This window comes from Rattus rattus, chromosome 3 (assembly GCF_011064425.1).
Source record: "Rattus rattus isolate New Zealand chromosome 3, Rrattus_CSIRO_v1, whole genome shotgun sequence".
Lineage (NCBI taxonomy): Eukaryota > Metazoa > Chordata > Mammalia > Rodentia > Muridae > Rattus > Rattus rattus.
The window spans coordinates 165,048,943-165,066,730 of NC_046156.1; the positions used below are offsets into that span (position 1 = coordinate 165,048,943).

The 17,788-nt window shown below is 35.0% G+C and overlaps 1 protein-coding gene across 1 annotated transcript in view; it reads right to left on the reverse strand.

Moving 5' to 3' along the window:
• The window catches only part of Cdh9 (cadherin 9), a 137,125-nt gene extending 120,749 nt beyond the window's left edge, over window positions 1-16,376 (reverse strand). The window contains exon 1 of the mRNA XM_032898754.1: window positions 15,866-16,376. The gene's annotated coding sequence lies outside the window, so the exon portion shown is untranslated. The remainder of the gene's footprint in view (window positions 1-15,865) is intronic.
• Window positions 16,377-17,788: the final 1,412 nt, after the last annotated feature.

Genomic DNA, 17,788 nt, shown 5'->3' on the forward strand with positions numbered 1-17,788 from the left:
CTGGAAAACAACAGTGCCACTTCATCCAGATGAGACCTTTTGCAATGCACTGTTGGCATATAGCTTTAAAACAGAATTTCTATACAGCTCCTTCAAGAACTCAAAGGTGGGTATTGACAGTGATCTCATTGTGTGCTTACATTTCTAATTCAGACACTGTGTGGAAGTTTGTTGAATGGTAAGCACAGAAGCTCTGAAATCCAAGAGCAGGATTTGCATTGGAATGACCAATCAAAGGAGGGCATCAAAGAGAAAAGCCAGTAAAAGACATGAAAAGCCAATGGCCAAAAAAATGTTGAAAACATACCCTAGTATGGTGCTAGAGTGTGTGATAGGACAGAACATTCTTAGAAACCTGATCATATGAAGGAGAGAAGAGCTGTAGTTATGGGTATTAATGTTCCTTATGGAAACTACAAGAATATTCAACTTATAATTCAAGTGAAAATGACACAGATTTAGGGGAAAATTTTAGTGGGAGACATTTGAGAGAATTCTAGAAAAACAAATTCTTTATTCTCTTGGGTTTTACAGAAAGGCACACATTTTGGTGGACAAGGGTTAACTTTGATGTAATTTTTGATGTAAAATAATTTGTGATGTAAGATAAATTTTTTTTATAAAAAAGATTGTACTGGCTGGTTTTCTGTGTCAATCTGACACAAGCTGGAGTTATCACAGAGAAAGGAGCCTCCCTTGAGGAAATGCCTCCATGAGACCCAGCTGTAAGGCATTTTCCCAAGTAGTGATCAAGGGTGGGAAGGCCCATTCATTGTGGGTGGTTCAATCCCTGAGTTGGTACTCTTGGGTTGTATAAGAAATCAAGCTGAGTAACCCAGGGAAAACAAGTCAGTAAGTAGCACCCCTCCATGGCCTCTGCATCAATGCCTGACTCCAGGTTCCATCCCTATGTGTTTCTGTCCTGACTTCCTTTGAAGATGAACACCAATATGGAAGTATAAGCTGAATAAACCCTTTCTTCCCAAACTTGTTTCTTGGTCATCATGTTTTGTGCAGGAATACAAACCCTGACTAAGACAAAGTTTAACCTCTTACTGAATTCTGTATTTTAGAGAGTGCTAAGATTTCCAGTTAGCATTTCAAATAAAGTTATGGAGACAGACACAGATCTATGAGGACATGTTGGTCCTCAGGTTGTTTGCTTGCCTTCCCTTAGCTGAAATGAGCCTTTTGCATGAATCCAGGAATAAATGAAGACATAATGAGAGTACAATCAGAGTTAATATTACTTTTTATATTATCATTTCCCTATGAATAATATTTAGGAAAAATCTCCCATTGAATTCACAAAAAGGTGAACATTTCAGTTGAGCCACTTATTTGAGGAAAGGATATTAAAAGAATTAATAAATAATTTATATAAATTGTACTGTCTTGCACTCATACTGAATATATATTAAGCATTAATACTTTTTTATAAGTTTACACTGTGATATAATTTGAATACTTCATTTAAGATCATCATGTGAATCTAAAACATTTCTACAAAAGCTAGAGATCCTGATATTATTAGAAAAGTTTACATTTAAAGTTATTTTTTGAAGGATCTGTGTATATAACCATGACTGATGTTTTTGTTTAAAAACAAAATAAACAAGAACATTAAAGTCTTTTGAAAACAAACCACCATTAGAGGCAACCACTTTATGTTCAGGTCAAGAAGGCCATTTATTTTTAGTCATAAAGAAAAAACCCTTAAAGAATAAAAGATTAAAATTATAAAAAAAAACTATGAAAAAGAGTCAAATATCTGACACAGATAATTATGAGACAATGATATATTCCATCATTGATTTAAAAGACTTCCCTAGATCACCTGCATCTCTAAGCCCCAAGACTAATGCATGTTTAAACTTTCAAGAATGTACAAGAAACCTGGGAGATGAGAGAATCTCAGAACTCAAAGAAAGAGACCTTAGAAAAAATGCCCAACAATAGAGAGAGAGAAAAGAGAGAGAGAGATCTTGTAGAATCCACCTCCAGTAGAAAGACAGGGCATCAAGTGGAGGGATGGGGTTGCCATCCCACAGACAAAAACTCTGATCCAGAATTGTTACTGTCTAAAAGAACTGCAGGGACAAAATTGGAGAAGAACCTGAGGGAAAGGAGGTCTAGTGACAGGCCCAAAGTGGGATCCAGCTCAAGGGAAAGCCCCAAGGCCTGATGCTATTACTGAGGATGTGGTGTGCTTACAGACAGGAGCCTAGTTTGGCTGCCCTATGAAAGGCCCAACAAGATAGACAGAGAACTGAGATCTGGGACCCCTGTAGTTGAATTAGGGAAAGGCTGGAAGAAGCTGAAAAGGAGGACTACCTTGTAGGAGGATGAGCAGTCTGAACTAACCTTCATCCCTGAGATGTGCCTTATACTGAGCCACCATCCAAGCAGCCTACAAAAGCTGGACCCAGGTCCTAGACACATATACAGCAGCGGACTGCCTTGTCTGGCCTCCATGAGGGAAGATGCACCTATCCCTGGAGACACTTGGGCCCCATGGAGTGGGGAGGTCTGGTAGGGTGGGGTGGAAGATAAGGGGTTGAGGGGGGATGGGGTGAAGAACTGTTGGAGGATGGACTGGGAGAGGTATAATGACTAGACTGAAAATAAAGATTAAAGATAAGTTTAAAAATTAACTCAATATACTGTAATCTAAAATATTTTAAATGAATTTGCAGGTAGCAGGAGCTTACAAAACACATACTTCTCAAAATGAAAACAAACATTTCATCATATGAAGTCTCAACCTAGGACGTGATAAACTGTGTAAATATATAACATCAAAACTCTCTTCAACAATGTTTCAGGAACGTTAGGTTAGTTCTTAGAATTAGCTTGTCTCCTCATTCTATTTGTAGAGGATTCCAAGGCATGTTAACTAGTTCTAATTAAATTTAGCACACATTTCTAATCAAGATAGTGATAGTATTAGTTATTTCTTTCTTCAGGATACTCTAAAATATGATTGTAATGTTCAAAATTTCACACAAATTTTGTGAAGCATCAAATTATTAAAAAGCTGCCTGAAATTCACCCTTGACCTACACAACAAAATTCTCTTATACCTATGGTGTCTGACTCTGATGTTTTTCATGTCTTTGCTGCCAAAAAATAGTGCCAACCACTCTAAATTCTTCCTTATTATATTTTCAAAAGAGACACTTTGTAATCAGAAGGGGAAATTACCTGCCAATTGAATGGACCAAACAAATTAGTGGGTACAAAGAAACAGTCACTTAGCTAACATATTTTCCTCTACTTTATTTGTTATCATAGCAAAGCATATTAGAAAGCACATATCCAGGAACTCAAATCAGAAGAATTATAAAATGCATTATAATTTGTTTTTGTTTCTGAAATTATAATAAATCTGTCATTGCCCTTTTTCTTTTACTTTCTCCAATTCCTTCCAACTGTCTCACACTTTGTTGTTCAAATTTCAGAACATGTTCTTTCATTGTTATATATGCATATGTGAGTGTATGTGCAAGATGCCATAACAAATTATATTAACTGTCTATCTAAAAATATGTATGACACATGTAAATTGATACATAAATACACATGTATAATTCAAATAGAAATTTCTTATCTGAGCTGAAAATACTCCCACAATGGGCTAAAAGCTATTTATTAAATGCCAGAAGAGAGGTCATGAGAAATGCTGTTTTCAGCTCTTGGTAGGGTTATCCAAGAGAATCCCAGAACAGTACAAGCTGTAATTATGGCAAGTTGTTGTCCCATAGGGGTAGAGAGTTTATCATTGTTGATGAACATTTCGTGTTCCTTATACAGGATTCCCAGAGACTACTGGGCTGGCAATGGTTTGTAAGCCTCCTCCCTTGGGAGTAGCTTTCATGGAAAGCCTACCGGTATCCATGGAAGTATCCCAAAAGGGAAGCAACCAGCATTCCTGTTAGGAACCTATAACAAAGCGAGCATGACACAATAAACCTAAGGACGAAGTACTAGTATATTGGCTGTACACAATAGCTCTCTAATTAGACTTAAGGCCTGCTCAACAAGAAGAAAACCTAGCCACTGAAATCCTGAACCTTGGAGGAGAACCTATGACCACCACTTTACTATACCAACATAGCCCCTAGCTACATTCAAAATATTTGTCTGTATAGCAGCAGATAAGTATAACCCTAACCTTTCCCCAAGGATACTTCTACATGCCACAAAGGGAGACCTTTACAGAAAATCACAAGTGATCAAAATGCAGAGTTATATGGTCTAGTCCTAGTACTTGCATCTACAGTAAAACTATTTTACCCATGGCTTAGGGGTGATTACAGAAGAGGAGGCAGAGTGATTCTAGGAGCCAGAGAATCAGAGAGCTTATTTTGAGACTGTGTCTCCTGAAAATGTTAGATGCTACACCCATTAACAAGACTGTCTAAATGTGAACTGATTAAGGGTAACAATAAACATGCTAAGTTGGACAGGAATTCACTAGACAGTTCCACCCTATAGGAATAACTACAAGCAACTAAGGAATGCTGAGAATAGAAGTATTCCTAAGGGAAGAAGACACCAACTGGTTATCCAAAAAATCCAAAAATGGTGAGCCTAGGAATATACATTCAAGAAAACTGAGAAAGGTTTGAAAAGAAAAAAGTAAGGGTTCCATGGGAAACTTCTAGAGGAAGGAAAAAGAAAGGGGAATAGATGCTATGATATTAATATCAATATTTCAAAGAAATATTTCAAAAATTAAAAATCACTATAAAAACAATAATACCAACCAAGCAGAGCTCCCAGGGACTAAACCACTACCCAAAGACTAAACATGAACAGACCCATGGCTTCAGCTGCATATGTAGCAGAGGATGGCCTTGTTGGGTACCAATGGGAGGAGAAGCCCTTGGTGCTGCCAAGGCTGGGCCCTGCCCCCCGCCAGTGTAGAGAATATAAGAGCAGGGAGGTGGAAAGAGGGGGAGTGGTTGGGGAGGGAGAACACCATCATAGAAGAAGGGAGAGGGGGATGGGATAAATGGCTCATGGACAGGAAAACCGGGAAAGAGAATAACACTTGAAATGTAAATAAAAAAATCTAATAAAAAAAGAGTCACTATCCATATGAATATATTAAATGAGAATCAACTAATAAATGTACCAATTTTCACTATCAGTAACAATTTCCCAGAGTAACCTGAATGGTGGAATGTTCTAAAAAACCTAAGGGCATAGCTGACGTGATGCAGAATATTTATAATAGAGAGGAAACGCGCACTGGACAAAATTTGATTTGAATGAATTTAATGTGATCTAATAGGCATGCGATACTATTAAATTTGCTAAACTATATAGTTAAAAATAAGGTATTCGTTTACGTTTGTGTGCTTTTGTGTGAGAGTGCACACACATACCCATATGGCTCCCACAGAGGGTGGGCTGGGGAGAGATTTGTCATCATCATTAGCTGAAAGGAATGCCTGAAATTTGACGGTATTTAAAGCATTGGCGTCTACCATCATGATCACCTTAGGATATTATCACCTTAGGATAGCAGATATTACTACTTTGCTACACCGTTCTTTTTCCATGCAGCATAAGTTTAATGAGGAGTAATTCTAAATATGAGCAAATAAATTAACCAGCCAATGCATGAGTAATATAAAATAATATAAAACCCATTTTAATAATCGGCCAAATAAAGGAAATGAATTGTTAATGCAGGATCCTTATAGTGTGGGTGTGATCATTTGTATAAGTTTGGTCCAGGGAGTGGCACTATTAGAAGGTGTGGCCCTGTTGGAGAAGGTGTGTCACTGTGGGTGTGGGCTTTAAGATCCCCATCCTGGCTGTCTGGAAGGAAGTTAGTATTCTACTAGCAGCCTTCAGATAAAGATGCAGAACTCTCAGTTCCTCCTGAACCATGCCTGTCTGGATGCTGCCATGTTCTTGCCTTGGTGATAGTGGACCGAACCTCTGAACCTGTAAGCCAGCCCCATAAGGTGTTGTCCTTTGGAAGACTTGCCTTGGACATGGTGTCTGTTCACAGCAGTGAAGCCCTAACTAGGACAGTGGGTGTATGATAAGCTTTGCGTCCACCACCCATGCCAATGCTCACCTACTGCCACTCTATACTAAAGCACTAGAATAGGATCAATGGTGCAGTTTTTTCTAAACTTGAAAAATAAAATTAATTATGTTTCTCTGGAGGCCAAAAGCCAATATGAGAACATGTTGAAAACTAATTTCCCCCAATCTATCTCCCTTAAGAGCACTAAGTTTATAAGGGTGGCTTTATTTTCTAGCTCTTGATTTTTAAGTTTTGCTTTGGATTTTTCAGTCCACAGGTTGACGCTTTTTGTGGAGGTTGGGGGGACATTGCTCCTGTACCTGTTCTTTTCTAAAGAAGTGCTACGCTTGTTCAGCAATCTCTTCTCAAATTCTGTAGCTTTGGTAACACTTACCTACCTCTCAGATTCTTTTCCAGTCAGTCAGTGAAAGCAGGGCAGTGGAGAGAGCAAATGCGTTTCTAAAATTGGTGGTGGGCGATATTGACAAAATCACATTAGTTCCCGGCACGTAATGAATTCTCATGTTGGAAATGGTACTTCCTGTTACCTATTGAATCATCTCCCAGAATGAAAGCTGAGTTTAAAAGCATAGATGCTTACCCTTAAATGCACAGCGTCTTTGAAGTGGAAGTAAAGAAGGGTGGGAATAATGATAATGGGGAAGATGCAACACTCTAGGTATGGATAGAAGGCAGCCACTGCACCTCTACACTTGGTGGGGGAAGGAAACCCCAGGGAGACAAACCAATCAGAGGAAGCAGTTACAGTGCATTGCCCAGGATCACTATAGTGTTCTTTGATATACCTCATTGTTCTGTGTGTTCTGAAACAAAGGTTAACACATACTAAATAAAAAAGACCTGTGACCCTACATGTTTTCTATACTATTTGTTGAACTTCTTAAAAACATATTTCAGAGAATGGAATTTTCCTCTTAAAATTAGTAAAAATTTTCATTCTTATGAATTCTGCCTGATGGAATCCAAGTGTGGGGGGTATTCAAGACATTTTATTAGGACAAAAGTGGAATTTACATAAAAAATAAAAATAAATATTAATCACTGTGTACAAAAGTTCACATTTGTGGAGAGCCAATCTATTTTATTTATAGGTAAATAGATAGATAGATAGATAGATAGATAGATAGATAGATAGATAGATAGATTCAGATAGAGCTTTAATTTTGCATTATTATTTCCCAAAGCCAGCTTTCTAAAGTATATTTTAAGGAGCAAAATATTACTGATATGCCATTAGGATATCAAAATCTTACTTATATATCAAATGTATTATGTGAAAATAATTTGAACATAGGATACAGTTTTCTCAAATTCCATATGACTATTTTATCTTTATAGTTTTCTAATGTTTCAAAACAATTTTAGAGACAATAAATGATAATTCAAGACATAAATTCATGACATTAAGTTTTATGGTCCCATCATAGATTCTGACTACGTTATAAAGGTAGTTCCCTGGATCCATGTATTAATAAAAAGTGTGGTGCCCATCTGTGAGGTAGCATCTCTGGTTACTGCCTCACACTATACAGAAGCCAGTGACTATTCAAACCACCTGTTCAGTTGAGACCTTTGCATAAGTCTTGTTGACAGTCCACTATGCAAACATGCATCTTCCTGATTTTCAATCATTGTTTTCAAAAAGTTTCAATATTTATTATTGAATACAAATGTTTGTAAAATCTAAGTAGCTTTCCAAGATCCAAAACTTCAAAAGAATAAAATCAGAAACAAGTTTTTCCTTATTCTTCTTGAATCATAAGACAGTTTTAATGTTACAACTTTCTTATTCAATTAAAATTAGGTAACATATTTACTATTGGAAATCAAGCTCAGTAGGTGCTTTGAAATCATAAGAGTAAGTTTAAAATATATCAATTATTTTTATATGTTGAATCTTTAGATATAGATTAAATATAGACCTTGGTATTATTAATTTTAAAAAAAGCTTCACATATATAAGAACAAATAGATGTGTCTTTGCAACTTGAATGCAATTTTTTCTTTAATGGTTCACACGAACATAACCTATAAATATTTATAAGAAATACTTCATTACAGGCATTCACTATTTGCATCTTATAGAACTCATTACAAAGCAAAGTTATGCTGATTTGAAACTATAATAACTCTCTTCATTGTCAAAATTTACATCAAACAGCTGAATTCTGAATAAAATAATACAAGATAGATGAATACTCTTTTATAAATAAGTATCCACATAACTTTAGGGTTTTTTATTTAATTCTTGAGGTTGAGCTTACTGTCAGATACATAAAATCTGGATATTTTGAAGTATAGTTGTAAGAGAAAAAGGAGACAAATTTAAAGCCTTGTTTAAAGAATCATCCAGAGCTGCAGGTGCATAGTAAAATAGCACAAAACTTTTTAAAAGTTTATTTTAAAAAGAAAGACAATCGCTGAATGGCCTTCCTTCTGTCTCTGCTACACACTTTTTCTCCATATTTTCTCCTCTGAGTATTTCGTTCCCCCTTCTAAGAAGGACTTAGGCATACATGCTTTTGTCTTCCTTCATCTTGAGCTTCATGTGGTCTGTGAATTGTATCTTGGGTATTCTGAGTTGTTGGTCTAATATCCAGTGATCAATGAGTGCATACCATGTGGGTTCTTTTGTAACTGAGTTACCTCACTCAAAATAACTTTTTCCAATTCTATATATTTGCCTAAGAATTTCATGAATTCATTGTTTTTTAATAGCTGAGTAGTACTCCATTGTGTAAATGTACCACATTTTCTGTATCTGCCCCACCTGGGGATCCACCCCAGACATTGCTGGTGCCAAGAAATGCTTGCTGACAGGAGCCTGATACAACTGTTTCCTAAGAGGCTATGCCAGAGCCTGAAAAATACAGAAGCGTATGCTCTCAGCCAACCATTGGACTGAGCATAGGGTCTCCAATGGAGAAGTTAGAGAAAGGACTGAAGGAGCTTAAGGGGTTTGCAACTCCATAGGAATAACAATAATATCAACCAACCAGACACCTCAGAGCTCCCAGGGACTAAACAACCAAGACTACACATAGGAGTGACACATGGCTCCAGCTGTATCTGTAGCAGAGGACGGTCTTGTTTGACATCAAGGGAAGGAGAGGGCCTCAGTCCCATGAAGGCTCAATGCCCCAGTTTAGGGGAATGTCCAGGTGGGAAAGAGGAAGAGGGTGGTTGGGTGGAGGAACACCTTCATAGAAGAAGGGGAAGGAAGGATGGGATAGGGAGGTTTCCAGAGGGGAAACTGGAAAAGTGAATAATATTTGAAATGAAAACAAATAAAATATCCAATAAAATATCTTTTAAAAATAAAGTACTTTTTAAATACACACACAAAAATAAAAAAGGAAAGAAAGAAAAAGAGAGAGAGAGAAAGACACCCACAGAGACAAACAGATGTAGACAGGACAGAAAGATTTAAATTTACCAATTTGAACTAGATAAACTAGATCTGAGAGTAAAATTTTTTTTAATTTTTTTTCACAAAGTTAATTTATTCCAGTAGGAGCTCAGTCAATATTACTTTAGATTATAATAAACTGTTACTGTTTATAAATATTAGTGATAAGATAATTAATTTTCTTTGGATATTTTATTAGTACTTGTGTGTATATGGTTATATGAAATACAACATTTTTAAGTCTTTGTACATTTTCAATATAAAATAAATGTGCTCTTAAGATTATCAATTCCCTCTATGAATGTAAAAAATGTCAAGTGTCTATTAAGATGACCCTGAAGTAGGTAAAGTGGTCAGACAATTAATTTGAAATCCACAATGGAATATTAAAGCTTTGTACTGACAAATGTGAAATTATTAAGGTATTTTTTGCTAAGCCTCTAACATGATATAAATAGGATTTCTGATTTCATTATAATCTGTATTTTATATAATAGTTTCCCCACCCACCATATGTGTGGGAAAAGAGATTATATTTTGCAGTCCTCAAGAACCATGAAAATTAAATGGCAACAATTATTTCTAGTCACAGCTTTTCAAAATGTCTAATGCACACTATTCACTAAATTACTTAAATGTACAACATATAGTATAATTCAGTTTAACTTTTGGAAAAATAAAAGTATCCTAATGAAAGTTTCATCACTTTATGTGATCTATTACCTATAAACGATCTGTTAACTTGCTTTATATTTCACCATATTAATCATTATTAGTAATAAATTAACTGTTATGAACACATAGAAATAATTTTATTATTTCCTTCAACCTTTTGTAAATACTTTGGGTCCATACAAACATGTTCATGTAATAAAGTACCAATACGTGCAAATATTTAAGTTTAAATGAAAACTCAGCTGTAAAAACAAATAAACATTTGAAGACACAAAGACGTAATTATGTAATTTGTACTAGATGGTTTATCTTTTAAAATTAAAATTTGATGTATTAGATGTGTTATAGATTGTTAGTAATAAAACACAAGATGTGAATATGTGGTAAAAATACTTCTGGCAATTGCATAGAATTCTATTGTATCCAGGTTGTAGAACAGACATCCTGATAAAGGATTCTAGGGAAAAAAGTTATCCCTTAAAGAATGATCGTGGCTAATACTGCATTTTTTTACAAAGTAATACATATTTTGTCATTACTTTGTAAAATTGCTGTTTATGTGCTTATTTATTTGAGTGATGTTGAGAGGATGAACATTGAGCCACTAGTTTGTGTGTGTGTGTGTGTGTGTGTGTGTGTGTGTGTGTGTGTGTGTGTGTGTGTGCTTCTAGGCCAAAGAACAATATGCATGAGAATGTTTTCACCTTCCAATGTATGGACTCTGAGGGTCAAATTCAGAAAAATACCTTTGCAGGCTGAGGCAGCTCTATCTTTCTCATTACTAAATAAATGTATTACCAGTGTTCATTTCCCTAGACAACATAGGACATTATGTTTCACTACATGCAATAGCTCTCTCCATGTTAGCAGTCCTTCCAGAAGTCATTGTTTCCTGATGAGCATGAACTTTTGAGATTCTGTCAAAAATACATCCACCCTACATTGGAACTTTTAGAAATCAGAGAATGTTATAGGTGCTTTCCACTTTAACATAAATTCTACCAAACAGAGTTCCTTCTTGAAGTGTAGCTGAGGACATATTAAACTTCTATGTGAAACTTCAAATAACAAATCTTGCTACCTAGCATTTCCGTTAAAATTTATAATACATGTTTATACATGTATTATATGAAAATACAATAAACTAAAATTAAATCATCTTTGCTCTTCATAAATATAGAATCAATCTCCAAACAGTATAAGTAGTAGACATTTAAATGTATATTTATGGTACAGCTTTGAAGTTCTTTAACTGAAAATGCAAGAAACTTATTTTTTATTGATACAAATCGAAGAAATGAGAGCATTAATTCATCATATGACTGATAGTAATTTGCTCAATAGAAATAATAACATTTAATATTATCCAATTACTTGATTCTTTTATTTTCCATCTTCTGTCCTAAAAGTGTAATAAAATAAAAAGTATAGACATATATTCACATGCACACACAAACACATAAACACACACCACGCACAGAACACACACCACGTACAACACACACACACAAACACACACACACACACACACACACACAGAGAGAGAGAGAGACCACTCTACAATTTAGATTACTGTTTGCATTGTTATTTCTCATCCAATATTATCAGTTTTTACAAAACAAGTACTTTCACCCACTAAGTGTTGACCAAACACTTATGTGCGTCATGAATTGGGTATAGTGTGCAATAAAAACAAAAACAAAACACACACACACACACACACACACAAAAAACCCCACGAGATGTGTGATATTGGGAAGAAAATAATTAGGGAAGATATGAGGGGACAGGAGGATGGAAATAGTACTGATATGATCACTGTTCATTGTGCATATGAAATTCTGAAGAATAAACAAAACTGTACTAAAATTCCATATTAGAACATTTACGTTGGGGGAGGTGTATGGTGCTTGTGCTCATGTATTATGTCTTAGTCAGGCTCCACAGTAGTCATCTATTTGAGCACTTTGTATTTGTAATGCAGCTATAAGACCATCTCTAAGAGTGCTTAGTTTAGGAATAAGCACAGTAACACGTTAGAAATGCAATGGGAATGTTTAAAAATGAAAGGAGACTTCTATCCCCATGCAATCCTTGGCATACTTTAGTAATGAACATAATGGTGATTCCAGGAAGAGACCTAAAGTAACCCTTAAGTTAATATTTGCCAGGATGGGTTAAAGCCACAAAAGAGTTAATCCATCCCATTAGAGTCTCTCTCTCTCTCTCTCTCTCTCTCTCTCTCTCTCTCTGTGTGTGTGTGTGTGTGTGTCTGTCTGTCTGTCTGTCTGTCTGAGTGTGTCTGTCTGATCTATGTTTGTCTTTTTATTACCCATCTATTTATCATATTTCTAATGTTCACTCATCTTCCTAGTATTTACCACATATAACAATGTCTATTGTCAATCTCTCACCTTAATAACCTATAATTAACCTATGTATATCTATTATCTATATAAATTATCAAGCCCTATCTGTCATCAATTTATCTACTTATCTATCTACGTATCTTTATCCATCTTTCTGATCAACTTTCCATCATTACCATATTTTTACAGATATCATTACCAGTATCTTTTATGTAATTAAACCCTTTCCTATACCTAACTCTTGAATGATACTCTTATATGTTGGTTTTCTCCTGGATGCAGTTAAAATATCAATTCTAGATCTAAAGCTCCAAACTCTTATATAAACTCGAAATTGAGATAGCATTTCTTTATTCAACAACATGGGATGTATTTAAGAGACAGTCTACTTTTTCAACACGTACTAAAGACACAGAGAAGAGAAGACAAATTAGACAATATTTCATTGTCCACAATTAAAAGTGGTATTACTCATAAGCTCAGAATCAGACAGAGAAATTTCATTTCAGTCCTTTCTCTTTTTTTTTTAGTCTTGTATCAAATACTTTCTTTCCTCCAAAAAGCTCAGTTTTAAGTAGCTTTTTTTTTCAGTAGTAAAATACACAAGAAGACAAGTATGAAGTTTTTCATAAATATCCTACTCCAATAAACACACTGTGCACTTATTCTGATGGAATGATGAAAATTGGGAGATACATAAAAAACATAAACTCAGAAGTATAAATATTCAAAATGTTCTGCATTTTAAAAAGAATCATACTTTTTCAAATGCCAATTTAATTCTATAGTATACTTAAATGTTCACTGAAGTGAACAGAAAAATTCATGAAAACAGATCAAACTAACAATCAGATACACTGAAGCATGTGTTTTAAAGGGAGATAATGACCCAGCAATGCTGCTCCCTTCCACAGAGAACAAGTCACTGCCAACATTTGCTGATGACACATTTGCACGTATTCTTTAAATTAACTTTGATTTCACTTGATGTTTTCTTTGCAAGTCTTAGAATTGTCATGTTAGTCACACAATTTTTATTACATAATTTTAAGCACTTGCCAAAACACTGAGGTTGACTTCCCTCTTATATATCAGAATATATACTGTAGAAAGTAATGTTTGCTTATAGGATACCAAAGGGAAGGCAATACATACCCGCAAAACTATTGAAATAATCTCTCACCTGGGGAATATATAATGGAAAGGATACTGTATGGAATGAGTGGTGTGTGGAAAGGAACAGAAGAAATTGCAAAAGTGACCGCATACCATGCAAGGTGACATTCAGAAGAGGTTCTGATAGATTTACAATTTAAGGAACACATCACTTAAAAGCATAATTTCCTATTAATTTGAATTAGGACCTGGATACACACAACTGTCCCAATAAATTTGTATTTCAATTATGCATATATGATAACAGTGGTATGATTATTGGTATAACAAATATAAACCAGTTCAAACACTCTTTTAGGTAATGTGTGGTAAGACACTAGAAAATAATATTTTTCACATTTGAAAAACTGTGTTATATTATATAACTATTGCTTTATTAGAACTGTTAGATATCCTCACCTTGAAGTTAGATTCATCACTTTTAAACTAATATTGCAGTCTGCTTTCTCTAAAGTATTACTTCATTCATTATTATTACAATAGTTTGCTTATAACTCATAAGTTAAATTTTCCCAATTTTAAAAGTGTATAAATATCAGTTATTGTTTAACATTTAAGTCTCTTCTACTCAATGAATATAATATTCTATGTTCTCTACACTGCAGAAGACTTGCTTCCATCTGATGATAAATTCGGTGACAGAATACAAACACATGCTGCTCATTTCTTTCCAAGTTCTGTCGTGGAACAGGATGGAGCAGCCTGCTATTTGATCGTCCTTATCTCTTATAATATCTGTTGAAACTGTCATTCACTTTCATGATTACACAGATGTATTCCTCACTTGACACAGCATTGCCTAGGCAATAGATCACTGTGCGAATCTGAAAATATGGTTCATCTTTTACCAAATACAGGAGATTTAAAAAAAAACCATCAAATAAAGAACATGAATGATAGATAATTGATTTCATACAAATCTATCGAATTTCACAGAAATCACAAAAGAAAGCCAAATGAAGATTCTCAAGTTAATAATTTTTGTTGATATTATAAAAATCATATTTTTTCAGATTACATGATTTGGGTATATTATGAAAAAAAAAGATCCTTAGAAATATCTTGCTGACAACATAACTCATGAAATGTTGCTAAATCTCCAAAAAAGAGCAAGTGCTCACAAATCTATGATCCATTATATTTTCATCAAAGCATAGATCAGACAAATTATTACAAACTTATTTGTGACAGGTGGTAACTTTCATTATATCATTTTGACACATAACAGTCTCTGAGAACTTCACCCAATTTAAAGTGGCTAAATTCTACATCATCCTGGAGACATTATAGACAACATTGAGAGAGAAAAAAAGAAACAATCTAGCCTATTCATAAGATCATGGAGCTTTCAAGAAATTACTTAAAATGTGAACACTGATATCGATTCTGCATGGAAAAGCAGAACAAAAATTACTCCCTGTAAATCAGTATATCATTCCAAGCTTACAAATGCCAAATTTTCCCTTTGGCAGACTTTTTTGAATTTTCATTCAGTTTCAACATTATTAAATGGTTCAATTGCAGCCAACAGGTATATACATTTAGAATGTTTCCAGCAGTCACGGTCACATACATTGAAGTAATGTCTATTATCAGGTAAAATTATTATGTTACTCTTAAAGCATGAAAGCCATTGTCATATGAGACATATTTTAAGTCTAGGATCTCATTTCTTATCTACAAAAATTCACATTAAATTATGAATTATGGTGCTTTTACATTTTCACCTTTCTGACTCAAAGTAGTTAACAAAAGTTATGAGAAAACTAGAGGAACATTTCAAATTCACATACATAAGAGTATAAATGATCACTTTTTTTTTTTAAGGGGGAATTCAAAGCTACTACAATGAACTATTGCCGTTTGAACTTTGGTGTTATTTTTACAATGGTAAACCAAAAGCAAATTTAAAGGACTATAAAAATAGGTTGGTGTGCATTAGGAATTTTAAAAAGTCGAGTGGGAATGAAGCTTTTCATATTTGGAGGCTAAGCACTTCAATATTTTTTTTTCTAATTTTATAAAACATATTACCTGCTACCAAATATTAGAAGAGAACAGAGCAGCATCAAAAATACTTGAGAGGAGAATAGCAGTATCTATCCTACGTTACAAAAAAGCAAAAACTGCCTGGCTTCTGTTTGTCAGCAAATGAATAACACTTACCTTGTTTAGCTATGAAACGGAGTTAGCCTCGCTCAGCAGGGTTGATTCTGTTGTTGCTTCTGTCTCATTCCTTCCCTTCTCTTTTCACAGTGTCTTCCCAGCCGAATCTTCATGCATCTCACTGTGCCTCTCTTTCAGCACCACTTTTAACTCAGGCAGGCAGGAATCTGAAACCAAAGGAACTCTCTGATTGGCTTCCATTCCGCGTTTCTGATTAATAAGAAACGTCCCTCATATAAGAAGATATTGCAGCTGATGGCGCTGCAGGGCTCCAGGTTTGAGGATGGGCTGGTCAGACCCCTTTGGGCAGGGCGATTTGCAAGTGAATAAAGTGGAAGGGCTGAGGGAGCGTTTGCTAAAGACCTTCATAAGAGAGAATAACCCAGTGCTTTTAGGCTCGGTTAATCAGCTCTGTTTAATCTGTTTGCAGTTGGGAGAGGAAAGGTCACAGCTCGTCTGTAACCCATAAATCATCTGCGGAATATGTATATCACGTGGCGCTTGCCGCTGTTCAAGGAGTCTGCTCTGCGAGTGAGTACTCCTTGCACAATGCCCTGATCCCTACTTCAAGGCATGCCAAAATTCTAAGTCTAAAAAACAAAAGAGAAAGAATCCTGAAAACGTGTATTATCAATAACCAGAAAATTTCATCAATATCTTTATCTTATTGCATAAATCAGCTCTCACAAAAAAAAGGTAATTTAAAAATGCCTAATAATTGGTGTCTTGCCACGTTCTTTTTCTGTAAAGGGGAACAGTTTCACACCATTTGAAATTTCAAGAGCACTCCTTCTTCTACTTAAATCCACAATTGAGAGTGTTTGTACTCCCTGGCAACGTTCAAAAATAATAGTGATCCTAGCCACCTCACAAAACTACATGAACCATCCGTGGAAACCCTGGAGGTATGTTGCAGGACTCTGAGAGAAGGTAAACCCTCAGAGTAGACCTGTTTCAGAAGGGAAGTCTCTTTAGTACTGCTGGCAATGGCACAGTAAGAACAGTATTGATGAGTAGATAAATCCTCCTGAAAAGAACTTTAGTAATAGTTGGATGAAATGCACAGTGGGAGTATGTCTCACTTTATCATGGTTCGTTAAGTCACCGTAAGTAAATAGCTTAAGTGCCAAAAAATATCAATATCCTATTTGATGCTTCAAAGAAAAACAGATAATAGAGGGGGAAAAAAAACTTTCTACATTTTTCTTCCAATAGAAAAGCTCACCTCATGAATGCAGTTCAGACTACGAAGTTGCCTATGTAAGACCTTATGAAAAGGTTGCATCTGAAGAAATGACACAATATATTGAGAAGGCATAAACCTACATGTCCCCAGGAATCTGTCCCACTGCAAATGGGTGGTAGATAAACTGAACTAAATATGTAGAAGTCAGGTAAAAGAAGTGAGTTTTAGTGTCTTGTTATCTAAAAATGAAATTGGAGAAAATATAAATTTCCATATTTCAATTCATTTAGGTGTTTACGGCGACTTAATGAATTCTTCATGGACCTTGCCTACTTTCTGGAGGCAAAGAATAAAAGAAAGACAGAAATGAAAAATTCACAAGTTCCTTCAGCCAGTTTACATATTACTTTAAGTAAAATTGTAATTTAAAGAGAACACATTGCTAATACAGAGATAAACTATTGGATGTAAGTCTAGGAAAATGAACTAAACAGAATATTTTATCATAGTTTAAGGTAAATATTCACAGGTATAAAGCTTTTAAATCCCTTCTGTTGTGCAAACTTAACCCTCCACCCCCAGTGAAACATTGCTGTAAGGAAAAACCTGTTTTGTGAGAAATCTACAATCCAACAGAGTATTCTGTAACCTAATTTCAAGCTATTTTTACTAATCCTAGAAAATACAGAAAGGAAGTATTACCAGGCTTGAAAAAAATACTAATACCTCCAGCAGTG